Source organism: the organism of the source record quoted next, unplaced genomic scaffold (assembly GCF_019419815.1).
Source record: "Pyrus x bretschneideri cultivar Hongxiangsu unplaced genomic scaffold, Pyrus_bretschneideri_v1 Contig29, whole genome shotgun sequence".
NCBI lineage: Eukaryota > Viridiplantae > Streptophyta > Magnoliopsida > Rosales > Rosaceae > Pyrus > Pyrus x bretschneideri.
Window position 1 is genome coordinate 2,467,087 of NW_025999601.1, and position 14,856 is coordinate 2,481,942.

Genomic DNA, 14,856 nt, shown 5'->3' on the forward strand with positions numbered 1-14,856 from the left:
CAGGCAACTCGTCCTCTGTATCAGATTCTAATATTGATTGTTCTCCCTCAATATATTCGGGGCGATCTATGACATCCGTAAGCCGTTGATGTTCTTCATCACGACCTCACATTTCAGATTCTTTTGAAATCATGTTTGGAGCTTGATTCCTTATAGTTGAATAATTGTCAAAATTATCTATACGGGGGTTTTCAACACCTTTTCAATTTTTGCATTATTATTATGTTACCGTTTGAATAATTAGCATTCGTAATCGGAGCTAAAATTGTGCCATGATTAATTGCTTCATCTTCCACCAAGATCTAATTCGATCTTTGCCTTGCCACCCTCGACTTTCTTAAAATTCATCTCACTAATTAGTATCACGACCCTTAAGTTTGAATGAAGCCTATTTCACCTTCTTTTTCTTTCGAGAATCTCTTTTACAATAAAATAGTGCTACAATTCCCAAATCCAGTCCAAAAACTTATCGATGGCTGGGATTCCATCAAAATAAGTGACTTTTTAATAAAATTCTTCAACCGAAGTACAAACCAGATTGTTGATGCATTCTTCCATGACCACAAATTTTCGACTCAAATATGCAAAACTTGTGAGGGGAGTGATAACTTTGCCATCGTTATTCATGGAACTGGGCTCTACGGCTCCGATGTCAACTGGCACAATGAAAATTATAGATAAAAAGGATCACAAGTGGTCACCCTTGAATAAATTTTTGGAACACTTAAAAAATTGAGAAACATGCTTGAATTTTAATTAATAATGTGAAAATTACAAACCTAAGGCCAACATGACCTATTTATAATGTCACTTAATCCTAAAGTCCTTAGGAATCCAAATAGGAAAGGAATTAAACAAATAACAAAATAAAAACAAAGATCTCAAAACGTTACAACCGAATTAAACACATTTAATGACATAATTTGTCCCAATCACCAGTAGAAAAAATGATTTGAGCGACCAAATTTTAGGCGACGAAAGGAAACTCGTCGCGCAAAACAGGTTAACGCAACAAATATACAATTTCGTCGCGCAAAGGTTCGCAGAAAAATGCGCTAATGCCTGTATTTTGGTGTCAAAAAACAGATACGGTGTGTGTCACTTTGCACAACCAATGTTTCGTTGTGCAAAGGTTCACACATTTACTAGACTGTCAGTTGTTTAGTCAAAGTGTTGAATTCGGTATTTACTCCATGGTTTTGCACGATTCCTTTAAATTGACAGTTTCACTTAGTCTCAACACAATTTAATCCGAAAACTCTTTACTTTCACTGAATTATTATTCCAATTTTTGTTTGTTTTTTTGTATGCGATGGTAAACTCTAGTGGTCATTCGTCAAAAAGAGTTCAAGGTGAAGGTCCTGAGAAAGGTAATACGTACTAAATTTTATTGGTTGTGTAAATTAATTAAATATTTAAGTAGACTAATATAAGTTTTTATTATGTTGGTAGACAAGAAAAAGAAGAGAGCTGCGACATGCGTTCGATACACTTCTTCTGCTAGGAGCCGCTACTGAATCACTTACGCAGAATTAGTAGGATATGAGAAGTTGGATATGGTGAACAAGTTTAGGGCCGACGTCAGGGTATTGGTGCGTGACAGATGCGGAGTGAATTGGGAGTCTTGGAGAGACGTCTCCGAGGAGATAAAGACAATGACACGCCCGACCTTGATATTCACCAAACACCAGGGTAGGCACGTACTGGCTGACAGGTGACGAAGTCATATTAGGATGCCTGAGAACTAGAAACAATTAATTGACATAAATAAAACTTGTTAATTTAGCTATAATGAATATGCAATTGTAGAACGTTTTTAGCGCATACAACTAATCCGAGGCACTAAAAAGGAATAACATAAATTGAATGAACAAAAAGGATGGGTCCTACACCGAGAGGACTTGAAGATGCCGATGTGGGAGTGCCTTGACGCTGGGATTGTACGCCTCGATTCTAAGTCATGAAGGGGCGCAAAACAAAACATGAGTGTACCAAGTTGATGTATAAGTAATACAAAAACAGTTAATCGTTAAAGTACTAACCCCCAAGTTTAGAAAACTCATATATCATAATAAGTAATAGGTTTTTCCGAAAACCCTAGCATGCCACGGAACCTTTCATAAGACATATATCGTATATAGGATGCTTAGTAGTAGTAATACAAGGCATATATACACACACGCACACACACACACACACACATATCTTCATTCGCCTGAAGGCACATCTCTTGGCCGAAGCCAGCAACCTATGCCCGTAGGCAGTATCATTTGCCCATAGGCCTTAAATCATCCGACCGAAGCCAATTAATGATTTCATTCGCCCGTAGGCACGACCATTCGCCCGTAGGCAGTTCGTATGAATAACCACTAAGTAAGCACATAAAAACATTAACATAATATTTCTAATGTACATATATATATATATATATATATATCTCAAATCGGAGCTCAGTAACTAAGATGTCATATCATAAAACCATGTTCATAAGTAGGTATATAGTCATCAATCATATATACCACAAAGAACGTAAAGTCGATAAAGCATAATATATCATAAAGTGTATATCCAATTTACTCATAAACATTTCATAAAACGTAACCAACAAATCATGATTTTCATGTATGTATTTCTAATAGTAAAATATACATTTTATAAGGGGTCCACTCATAGATACTTTGTCGTCGAAGAGCCGTGCAAGCTAGAGAAGACGGAAATACCATAAACAATTGCACCTAAGCACATAAAAGGTCCAATTAATAAAACTCTACTGTAAAGATTGAATTTCAGAAAATGGACGTCATAAACAGATTTAGGATGTCAAAAAACATAAGGATGGACCTAGGGTACCCCCACGCGCCGATTTGGGTCGTCGGAAAGTTGGCCGAAAAAGTCACTGGCGCTGTTGTGGTCATTACCGTCCACGGCGGCGGAGTATAGTACCTTTCGTGAAGGCTCGTGTACTCCACGCACCGGCCAAGACATGCACCCATGCACCCCCACGCATAGGCCTACGCTCCACTCACACGCTGGTCAGGGTTATGGGTTACAAGGTTGGGTATGGGGTCATTGGCCCAAAGATTTGGGCTGGGTAGCTAGAACTGGACTTGGGTTCTATGGGTTTGGGCTCATATTGGGTTACGAATTTTGGGCTATCGGGTTGGATCAACCTGATTTTTAGACCGGATTCACGAAGAAGGAAGTCGGAGCTTCCGAAGCTCCAATCAACCCTGATTCTCAACCATGACCTACAATTTACTTACCAAAATGGAGACAAACAAGTGTAGATTAAGGTGATACCTTTGGTTTCCCTGGTCATGGTCGGAGTTGGTCGGAAAACGGTTTGGAAATCATAGCATTCTCACGGAAATGTGGGGAAAACTCCTCGAGTCGTTTTATGCATCCAACGGCCACCAAAACAACTCAAAATTGTCCCAAACTCACATATAAACACTATACAAGAGATTCTAGGGGCTTACCTACGTCAAGGGTTAGTCGGAGAAGGAGGTGCACAATGGCGCAGCCACGATGCAATGAGATATGGCAAGGTTGATGGTGTCCTTCCTTCATTCCATGCTTCGTGGAACTCGCAGGGTTAAAGGGTGAAGGTGGTGAGTGGTGTTGTCATCGTTGTAAAGGTGTATGCATGTGTGGTGCTCAGGGGAAATGAGAGGATGCAGTGAAAGAGGGAGGGAGAGAGAGAGATCCAAGAGTTGTCACGGGGAGGAGGGAAGAGAGAGGATGAAACGTTAGGCCGGGGGGACAAAAACCAAAGGGTAGGCCCCCTTAGGCACACCAAATAAGACCCAAACAGCAACCCATTCAAAATATCTAGCCCAATCTAGAGAAAATTACCAATATACCCTTTGAATAAAAAATCTGTAAAATTATTCGGGATGAGTTATAACAATTTACCCCTGTTAAGAAAATTTCAACCCAAAATTTGAAATAACGTACCATACATAAATACTCGAAAATAGGAAATGATATATGTATAGAGAAGAAATCAAGTTAGAGTGGTTCCATCAAAGAGAATATGCCACACCGTCGCGAGTGGGTTGCAAAAATCGTCTTTCATGCCTCCAAGCTCCTACTTTCTTCCCACATCAACATAATCGTAGAAACATATTTTATAAAGATATAAAGTCAAAATTGTATAATAACGTAAGGTCAAGAATAGATAAGTATAAAACGATAACGTCAAAATAGGTACATACTAACATAGAGGTCGAAAACTAGTATTGAACTTAAAACTGAAAGTGGAAAAGACTCAACTAAACATTTGTAAGGTCAAAAATACAAATCTACTACTATAATAAGGTAAGTTAAAATAATTGTACTGAAAATTAAAGTCGAAGGTGAAAGTGGATCTCGCCCAAGCATTCATAATGTCACGTACTTCGAGAACAGGTGTGTTTCTTTGGGTCAAGCCCCAACAATAACTAAACAGTAACAACTATCGTAGATGGTTCTACTTGTCCACTTGCTTAACGAACCCAACGAATAAGTTATCGATATTATAGTTGGCCACCCATGATATCGACAACACATTGTTGTCTCGATAAGCAAGTAGTAATTTTCGATCGTCACGCAAGGACTTACGCGACAAAATGTTTGTTGCTACAACCTTTGCGGGATGAGAGTTTGCAATTATGAAATTTACGTAAATATAGATACTAAAGATCTATGTTTACGTAAACTTCTTAATTATAATTAATTACGTATTTTATCGCTATAAATTTTGCATGAAGAAACTTAGTCGCATAGAATTTATGCGACGATCTCCCACAAACACGCTTGTGCGACGAACGTTTCGTCGCGTAAAGGGTGTAAAAAACGCGGTTAAGTTTACCGCCATATTTCGAATCTATATGTTTTGCACGACAAATTGTTCGTCGCGTAAGATGGTAAAAAAATGGGTATATTTGGTGTCATATTTCGAACCTATATGTTTTGCGTGATGACTTGTTCATCGCACAAATTCTTCATCTTTATAATCAGACTCCTCAGGTGCAGAGGCAGAAACTGCAAATTTTGCAGCTGCTGCCTCTGCCATCCTTCCTTACTACTGTATTCAATAAGTGTTTCCGTTATATATTTCAAAAATTTGTTGTGAATTCAAACTAACGCCATTAAATTTGTTGTGTATATGGTTGGTGTGCATGACAAAATTAGAGGTATATTGTTTGGTTTTTTAATTAGGAGTTATTTGAATTTACAACAAATTAGATGTGAATAATTAATAAGGGTTGTTAATTTGTATGTTAATTAGAGGTGTATTGTTCCTATTTGGTTTTTGGAAGAAAACCAAAAGTGTACGTCTCGTACAAAATTGTTTTGTGTTGTACTGAGTTACTAGTAATTAACTCTGTACGCGTATTTTCAATAAAAGCTTAGTCTCCCATTCGAGGATTAGTTAGATTTCATGCATGGATGCGAAAGCATGACTGCGGTCCAGTTGATTCTTGAATTGTCCCATTATTTGGACATTTTGGGAATGCCTAGTTATGGGCCGTAGTTTATGGTTGAAGGATTAGGTTTCGATTGTGGGAATTTCGATCACATCTTTTTACGTTCTTCGAGTGCCAGATAGGTATTTTGATATCTATGTCAGCAACTTGAAGAATTGGAGGGAGATGCTGCTGGAATTTTCCCACATTGAAATCTAATCCAATGAAGTCGTAAATTGCATCACATAACTATGAATTCCCAAATGGGATTAGGGCCCTAATCGGAGGCATAAGGTGACAATATCTCGTTGGAGTTGTGTATTGATTTCAATTTTATTGTGCTTGCAGATATTATGGACAGACAGTGGATACAGAATCCAAACAGATGTGCACCCATGTACTTGGATGGAATAAATGAGTTTATTGAGTTCGTATCAAGAATTCAGTGTCCATGTAGGAGGTGTAACAACACCTTAAAGGAGATTTTTGAAAAATGTTCGATTCCACTTACTAAGAAATGGGATGACAGACACATATACGACTTAGAATCACCATAGGGAACAATTAGACTATGCTTCGTCGTCAAATGTGACGCGAATGAAAAATGTGGATCCTAACGAACAAGTTACGAATATTATAAATGACACTTTTCCATTTCCCTCAATTAATACGTACGAAGGAGGGGATGATGATGTGCCCGAATCGATGGACAATGAAGCTTTCGAACAATATGAAAAACTGTTAAAAAGTGCGAACCAAGAATTATACCTGGGATGTGAAGACTATTCAGTGTTCACGACCATTGTGGAGTTGATGTATGGAAAAATAAAGTATTGAATTTCCAACCAGTGCTTAGACTATTTGTTGGGGGTTATCAAGAGAAGCTGCCAAAGGATAATAGTTTGCCGAAAGATTCATGCTTGCAAAAATATTTGTATATTATTCTATAAGGAGAATAAAGCGTTGGACAAATGCCTGGTATGTAATGAGTTGAGGTTCAAAATGACATTGCAAATAGATCGACGAATATTCCATAGAAAGTTATACGTTATTTGCCACTAAAGCTGAGGTTGCAACAATTGTATATGTCAACGCATACTGCAAGTTACATGAGATGACATAAAGAAAGTTGGGTGGATGATGACGTGATGAGGCATCCAGCAGATGGAGAGGCATGGAAATATTCGATCTGATGTAACCTGATTTTACAGCTGAGACTCGTAACGTTAGGTTGGGACTTGCCATTGACGGATTCAATCCTTTCGGGGTTCTAAACCTATACCACAACACTTGGCTAATATTTTCTTTCCTTATAATTTTCCACCTTGGAAATGCATCAAGAAAAAATATATGATGATTACTTTTTGATCACCAAGGATCCCAGCAAGTCTATTGATGTTTATTTGTGGTCGTTGGTTGATAAGCTAAAATATTTATGGGAAAATGGTGTTCGCGTGTTTGATAAGTCTACTGAGAAGATGTTCACAATGTGGGGCAGCAGTGACATGGACAATAAATGATTTTCTGGCATATGCCATGGTTTTTGGGTGGAGACTAAAGGTTATTTTGCATTGTCCAGTTTGTAAGGATGACATCATATTTGGTTGGCATGCCAGAAATGTTTGCTATCTTGGCCATTGGAGATGGTTGCCTTGGGACTATGAGTGGCGTGAGAAGGACAAAGAGTTCGACAGCAAAATAGAGCCTCGGCTCAAACCCAGAGAGTGGTCCAGTGACCAAATTTTAAAAAACTTAACTGTTTGGATTTCGATCCTTTTGGGAAAATTGTAACTAGGCCCCGACCAACAACTCATCTGGATTAGACCCACAAATCTATATTTTTTGAGCTCTCGTATTGGTCTAAGCTAAAACTGAGACACAACCTCGATGTGATGCATGTTGCGAAAAATATTTTTGACACATTGGTAGGCGCAATTCTAGATATTGAGGGCAAGATGAAAGACACTGTTAAAGCTTGTCTCGATCTAGAACGAATGGGAATACGGCCCCGTTTATGGATGAATAGGGATGGCGACATAACAAGAAGGTTCATTGCTTTTTTTTTTTTTTTTTTTTTTTTTTTTTTTTTTTTTTTTTTCACTCAAACCAAAAGACAAAAGAATTTTTGAAGTTTCTATCTTCAGTCAAGTATCCAGATGGGTATGCTTCAAATATTGGCCATTGCGTGAACGTTGAAGGCGGAAAAATTTCAGGACTAAAGAGTCATGATTGCCATGTCATTCGGCAATGTCTACTTCCAGTTGGTATTCGGCACCTATTGCCCAATGATGTTGTGAAGCTAATTATATTGTTGTCTGTATTTTTATTCCCAATTGACTACAAGGTCGTTGTGAAAATCAGACATTAATCAGTTGCACCAAGATATTGTCTAAGTCCTCTGCGAGTTCGAACAAATATTTCCTCCAGCTTTCTTCACAAGTATGATCCACGTTATGGTTCACTTGCCAGATAAGACATTGCTTGCTGGATCAGTTTGTTATCGATGGATGTACCCAATAGAAAGGTATAAACTCATTATTCAAATGTTTATTCAACATCATACAACATGTTTATCTAATTTATTTGCTAACAGTGTTTGTATTTTTCCAGGCTTCTCAGCAACCTAAAAAAAGGTGTACGAAATAGGGCCAAGCCCGAAGGATCCATTATAGAGGCTTGGGTTGCATACGAGTCCCTTATATTTTGTGGAATGTATCTAAAAGATGTTTAGACGACTTTTAATCGTCTTCAGTGCAATAATGATGAAGGTGTGTGAAGGGAGAAATTTTCTGTTTTTGCCCAAGTCGCACGACCCTTTGGCGAGCCTGTTTGAGGGGAGGCATTTACCAAAAAAGATATGGAGGGTTCGCATTGGTTCATGCTAAACAATTATGATGAGACAATGATTTACCTAGATGAGCATGAACAAATGATGAAGCGGGATTATCTTTCACATCTATATGTGAAGAAGCATCTTGAATTGTTTCCTCAGTGGTTTCTCGAATATGTAAATTTTTTGCGTTTGTATTGAACTTGTTGTAGTAATTTCATCAATATATTCGAAGTGGCTATAACCAAAAGTTATTTTTTGCTATCTTGTTAGGTAAATTAGTTAAAAACATCCAATTCACCCGCTTACACTGAAGAGTTATATAACTTGGCATTTGGTCCTATTCGAGCAGAATTGTACTCCGGTTGCCATGTTAACGGCGTCCAATTTTTTGGGGCTGAGTGTGATGACAAGTTGTGTATGCAAAACAACAGTGTCCATGTCTCAGGTGGTGGCAAAAGTATAGAAATTGAGTTTTACGGCAATTATCCAGTGTCGTACAAGTGCTGTACAAAGACCGTTACCAAATTATCGTTTTTAAATGCCGATGGTTTGATACAAACCCACATAGGCAGGGAAGTGTTAAAAGGGACCATGGCTTACTTTCAGTCAACACTAAGTACTTCTTCTTTTTGTTGCTTTTATTCCAAGGGGTTCTAAATTCCCGGAGATAGACGTTTTTAAGGATGTTTATGTTCAACTCGAAGATGAACTTGCCGAGCATCTGCACCTAAGTACTTCTATTCAATTTCCTATTTCACGTTCTCATTCTATCTTATTGTCATAGTCGACGATGATGGAGAAGAGCCAGCCCATTCTTCAGGAGTTTGCCTCCCAGCTTCCCTCGAACACTCCTATTGAGTCTGTGGTTCTGCCCTAGAATGCGGGGTTTCAAATCATGACCGAGACCTTGGATACGACCCTCGTGTGGACGCTAGGGAAGTATTGTCCGGGGATGGGGCAGGCTCATCAGCGCGCTACTGAGGCCTCATCATCATTGCAACCACAGGACCCTAGCGTCATTGAACTGACGCATTAAGTGGTTGACCTGAGTAGTAAGCTCGCGTTGATTGTTGAGGCCCTCAACTCGAATGGCATCCACCTTCCACCTCCAAGCCACATAACCCGTTGACCTTTAAGCCTGTCCACCAGCCCGACCGTTATCCTCCCCAACACATCGACTCGAAACCTGTCTAGTAGCCTGACTTCCAGACTGGTTTCTAGCCCGACCCGCACCCTGACCCACAGACGACCCCATTTAATGACCAAATAGATTATACTAGCTAGTAATGCCCGCGCGTTGCTGCGGGATTACAAATTCCAAGAATAACAAATTTGTAAGTGGAAGTACCTCGTTGAAAGCCTTCTAGAAGCAGTATAACACCTTTTGGAACCTTTGCCTCATTCTGGTCCGGAGTGCATAATGCGCAAGCAATTTAAGTATTTCCCAGCACCACAGAGCATCATATTTCCTAGGATTAATCAACAATGCCTCCTCCAGCTTTGAAATAGCATCTGGGCAAACAAACACAAATCCGCATTTACAAGTTTTTACTTCACTCCCAAATAAATAATTAATAAAAATAACATGGAGAATTTCTACATCTAAATAATTAATAAAAAAAGGATATTTCGGGGAAATTCAAAGTTAACACCTTGAGTTAGCTTCTTTGATTCCAGTACATTCCAAAACTGAGACAGATTGCTCTCCATTTCCTGTCATAATACAGACATGCAGTTTCTATTTTTTGATCAACATGGTCGACATCTTTTACAGTCGGTTAGATTGCATCTCCTTACATGATTGAGAAAACAATTGAATCACAATTAACATTTGTTAACAAAAATTTTCAATCATATATCCAATCTCACAGAGAGATCACAATGAAATAGTTGTTATCTGGCGGTGAAACTTAAAAACCAAAAATGCACCTTAATGTCCTAGAGAGAACAGAATTGCAAGCAAAAGTAGGATATTGAAACAATATTGTGATAATCACGAAATAAGTTCATGGGTTTGCTAATATTGATTTATTAGGTAATTTAGGTTCCAACTTTGTCTCAATTTATCATTTTCTGTTAAACTGAAAGTGTAAACATTTAAGCATTTACCAAGAAAAAAGCAATTAATTATTTGATGCTACTTACAAAACCAATTGGCATACATAGGCTTTGATTAAAAGGTTAAGTATTTACCAAAAGATTCCAGCTGCAAAAATGCATGGAATATCTACAAAGTGTTTGATAAATCCATAATTTAATTCCTTCTCTTCCTTCATTTTCCTTGCACCCAAGAAAAGAAAAGCAATTTAGTGCCAAACCTTAAAAAGAACCTATAAAATCCAGAGTAAACATTAAAGAAAGTTAACAGTGTAGGAAATAAATGTTTGCCCAAATAAAAAAAGGAAAGACGTTTCCTAGCTACTAAAAAATGGAAAGATGTTTCCTAGCTATATTTCAAGCAAGCTCATATACACAGAACATATCAATTGTATCATACACATAAGTCAAACAAAAGCATTAGAACTAATAATAAAATGGAAATGAAAACCTATTAACCAATTTATTAACAAATTTTTTGTGTAGATCGCTAACTCGCTATTCTTAATTTATCAAATTGATTAAAATTACTAATTCTCTTATATCTATCAATACCCCTCCCACCCTAGAACAATAAACAAAAAAATTCTCAATTTCTTATATCTCACAAAGAAAGTCACATGCATGTCCATTTCAAATCTTACAACCAAAAGAAAATATCAGAGTTTCTTAGTTTCTTACCCAAATCCACCAATTTGAATCAAATCTCTACACCCCAGCTTGAAATCTGTCTGAAATCACTTGCACGAACACAAATCTTATACATGCAGAACAGTTTAGGTGAAGTTGAGGGAATAGGTAGTAATGAAATTAACAAACAACCAAATTCCAAACGAATAATTAATTGTTAGATGTAGATGTACAACCCGAAATTAACACTAATAAAAAATAGCACTTGAATAAAGTGCATAAACAAAAGCTGTGCTAACATGAGAAAACATGCAAAACAAAACAATGTTAAATATCCTAGGTGTTCCATTTATAAATATTTTCCATTTTTATATATTTAAACTACCAATTATCTGCATAAATATTTCATTCCCTTACAACTACCACAACTATATATAAAACATACTTAATAGAGCATGTAATTGATTTAATTACGTGCATAAAAGCCAATAATTTTATCCACTGTGATTATTTTTATGATTTGCATTTATTTAGAATTCATAAATGCAGGAAAAGAATTATAGGAACTTAAAATTTTTAGAACAAAGAAAAACTATCCATGTATTGTGAACTCTATGTACAGAGCCTTTACATGGCCAAAAGAAAACAAAACAATCAGTAAGAGCTCTTACATGCACAGATCAACAAAGAAAATTCATCAGCATTTTCTTACCCTTTCTTTCACAAAATCTTGTCTTCCAACCAGATCCTGCTATCTAATCCACACCTTGTCCTGTACATGAAAATACACTCCAAATGTAAATTTCAAAGTTGTTGTAATTTAAAATCATCATGCTAAGATAGGCAATCCAAGATAATGCTACTCTTTAGTCTGGATTTTAAGTCTTCAAATTCAGAAACATTTCTGGAACGAATGAAATGATCTAGGACCATCATTCAAATAGAAACTCTTGGCCCTTCATTTGATTAGATAGTGCTCTAAATTAAAACCCAGCAATCAATTCGCAAGCTACTCCAAGTAAAATCTAAAGCAACCCACTCTAAATTTTTAAGCCAACAATCCAACATTAATAACAAAAAAGAACAATGCAAAAAGCAGAACTCATATGAAAAAGACATTGAACAATAGCTTAAATCCAAAGCAACAAAGAATAATCTAATGACAAAAACCAATAACAAAGGACAGAGTTTAGCAACTGACCTTGAAATATAATCCAGAAAAACAAATTGAAATAATCAAATTCCAAACCACTCTCATAATTCTGCAATGGAGAAGAAAATATTAGAGATATTAACATAGATTTTTTGGTTTGTATAGTTGGGAACACTTTGCAGAACTGGAGAAAAATGTGTACCTGATCAGTTTGTACTGCCCTATCCGGTGGATTCTATCTTATGGTTGCCTCTCAACAGCTGGGTTCCACCAAGGGTAGATTAACAAAACCTATTCTAAAATGCAATGTCTTTAAATCACTTAATCCCCATCTGTATAAGTTAATTCTCAATAATTTAGACACGAAAACAGAAGACATTACTCACATGCGATGCAATTGTCAGATGAAGAGCAACTCCTCTTTCAAGCTCATTCAGAACTATCTCTTGCAGACATAGTCATGCTTCCAAACAACTAAACACAATTGATACCAAATTGCAACAATTTCTTTAAATTAGTCATAGTTATCTATTGATGCACAAATATAAAATTTTGTATATATTCAGTTTCACCTTTTGCAAGGAGTAGTTAATGATATCCAAGAACGATGCGAAGACATATCATGGGTTAAACTATCTATGAGTTGAACAAAACTAAAACGCATTGTACAGCGCAAATGAAATAGCCAAAAAGCAAATGAAATAGCTAAGTTACCATTCTTTGTCTTAAGCATCAAAACTCGCATTCCACCAGGTACCTTTCCACTTCTTCATATCCTCTGCAACAAATAAACTATATCAACCTTTTTACCCACCCTAAAAAATACTTGAAATCTGATCCACATGCTAAAACACACCCCACAAAAAAAATAAAAAATAAAAAAATAAACTTAATTATATATGATTATTTCACCACATAATTCTAATTAATTGATGAAATTTTTTTAATTAATTAAACTGAGTTAAATATTAAATATAAAAACCAATAATAATTGTGATTGTCCATTTCCTGTTCCCCGGGCTTTCCACTTGGAGTTCAAGATAGCACGAAACCACCAAAAAAAAAAAACTATTCAATTTCTAAGACCAGAGCACAAAACCAAGCAAACACCACCACCTGCAACAGAAACAACACAGTAAAACAGAGTTCTAGAGAGAAAAAAAAAGAGGACTTCAATTTTACATCGATCGAGCAATCGATCTAGATGAAAACCCTAAACCTCGAAGACCAAGATTTCCTAAAACGAAAAATCGAATTAGATGGAACAGCCACACACAAATCATCGAAAAAAATAAGAAAAGATTTGAACGAAAAAACTCATAGACCTTAATCAGGGGTTTGCAAGGTTGTACAAAAAAACCCCTAAAATTCGCACACCAATTTTCCTGAAACAAAAAAACCCAATCAATTTAAACAACCACACTGAAAACACAAATTTTCTTCCCAATCAGAGAAAAGATAAAAAGATAAAAAATAAAAAATAAAAAAAAAGCAGAGAAACCACCTGAAACAGTACAATCAGCCGGAAAAAGAAACTCTTCACACAACACACGATCGACGATAGACGCGGCGAGAGAAGCAGGGAAACACGAAGGGTTGACGCGGGGAGAAAAGCACAGAGAGGAAAGAAAGGAAAAAGCGACGGAAGAAAACGGAAGAGCCTTCGAGCACCTTCCTCACCAAAAACGAAAAGGAACGGTGGAGAACTCTTCGAATCACACTAACGTGTCAACATCGCTTAGAAGCAAACAGGCAGGCACGCGCAACACCTATGATGAAGGGTAAAATAGCCAATTTACTGCACAATCCCACTAAGGCCGAAAAACCATGAAGAAACTGAGGGACGAAATCGGAACGACACTGTTAATGAACAGTGCCAATCCACTGAGATTTAGTATATATAGAATGTGTCTTTTTTTTCTTAGTTTTAAACTTTTTACTTGTATGTACATTTTTATTTGATATATAAATGTCTTTTTTTTCCCTCCATTCATTATAGTTGCAATTTTAATAAAAAGTAATTATTATTTAAAAAAGTTATGTAACCAGAACCTAAAAAAAAAAAAAAAAAAAAAAAGGAAAACAATTAAATTAACCAAAAAAAATTTTTTTTTTTGTGCAACTTCATGTTCGTCGCATAAAGTAGTATCAACATTTTTTTATTTTTTAAGTTAAAATTAATTAAAAAAATTGACACCGCGTAACAAATGCTTGGTTGCATAAATTTTTTGTGAACTAGTGTCCTATATCAAGTATTCATCACACAAACTTGCTAGCTACCAGATCCACCGTCCAATGTATTGTATCCCGTCCAGCTCATTTTGTTGCATCAAGTTACACACGACAAAATCATTTCGTTCCCTTAAATTCTGCGCGACAACGTCTCTGTCGTCGCGCATGTTCATTCTTGTGTGACACAATTTTTGTTGTCGTCGCACAAAGTCTGTTTTCAACACCCTCGCACGACGAACTTTTTGTAGCATAAATTCCAATGCAATGCTATGCCACTTTACGTGACGAATTGCCCTTCGTCTCGAAAAGTGTTAAATGTTGTAGTGAATTATGATTGGGCTCATTGGGGATCAATGGGTCTTCTAGATTTTGTCGTTTTTTTTTTCAAATCCAAATGTTACGAGCCCAAAACTAACGGGCCAAACCAAAGTAGCATTAATTCGAACAACCTGAAAACTCCA

General features: G+C 36.7%; 1 long non-coding RNA gene across 15 annotated transcripts; it reads right to left on the reverse strand.

The window, feature by feature from the left end:
- Positions 1 to 639: 639 nt before the first annotated feature.
- On the reverse strand, positions 640 to 13,945 carry LOC103963916. 15 transcript variants are annotated; one of them, XR_007259985.1, is made up of 13 exons: positions 13,668 to 13,945; positions 13,489 to 13,548; positions 12,878 to 13,279; positions 12,550 to 12,637; positions 12,366 to 12,459; positions 12,212 to 12,272; positions 11,723 to 11,782; positions 11,062 to 11,137; positions 10,477 to 10,563; positions 9,936 to 9,996; positions 9,632 to 9,795; positions 1,891 to 1,953; positions 1,432 to 1,737 (listed from the first exon to the last, which is right to left on the reverse strand). It is a non-coding gene; the product is annotated as an uncharacterized LOC103963916 (long non-coding RNA). The 15 variants fall into 15 exon arrangements; XR_007259984.1 differs by having other exon boundaries at positions 1,432 to 1,744; XR_007259989.1 differs by lacking the exons at positions 1,432 to 1,737; positions 1,891 to 1,953 and adding an exon at positions 640 to 656.
- Between the last annotated feature and the right edge of the window lie 911 nt (positions 13,946 to 14,856).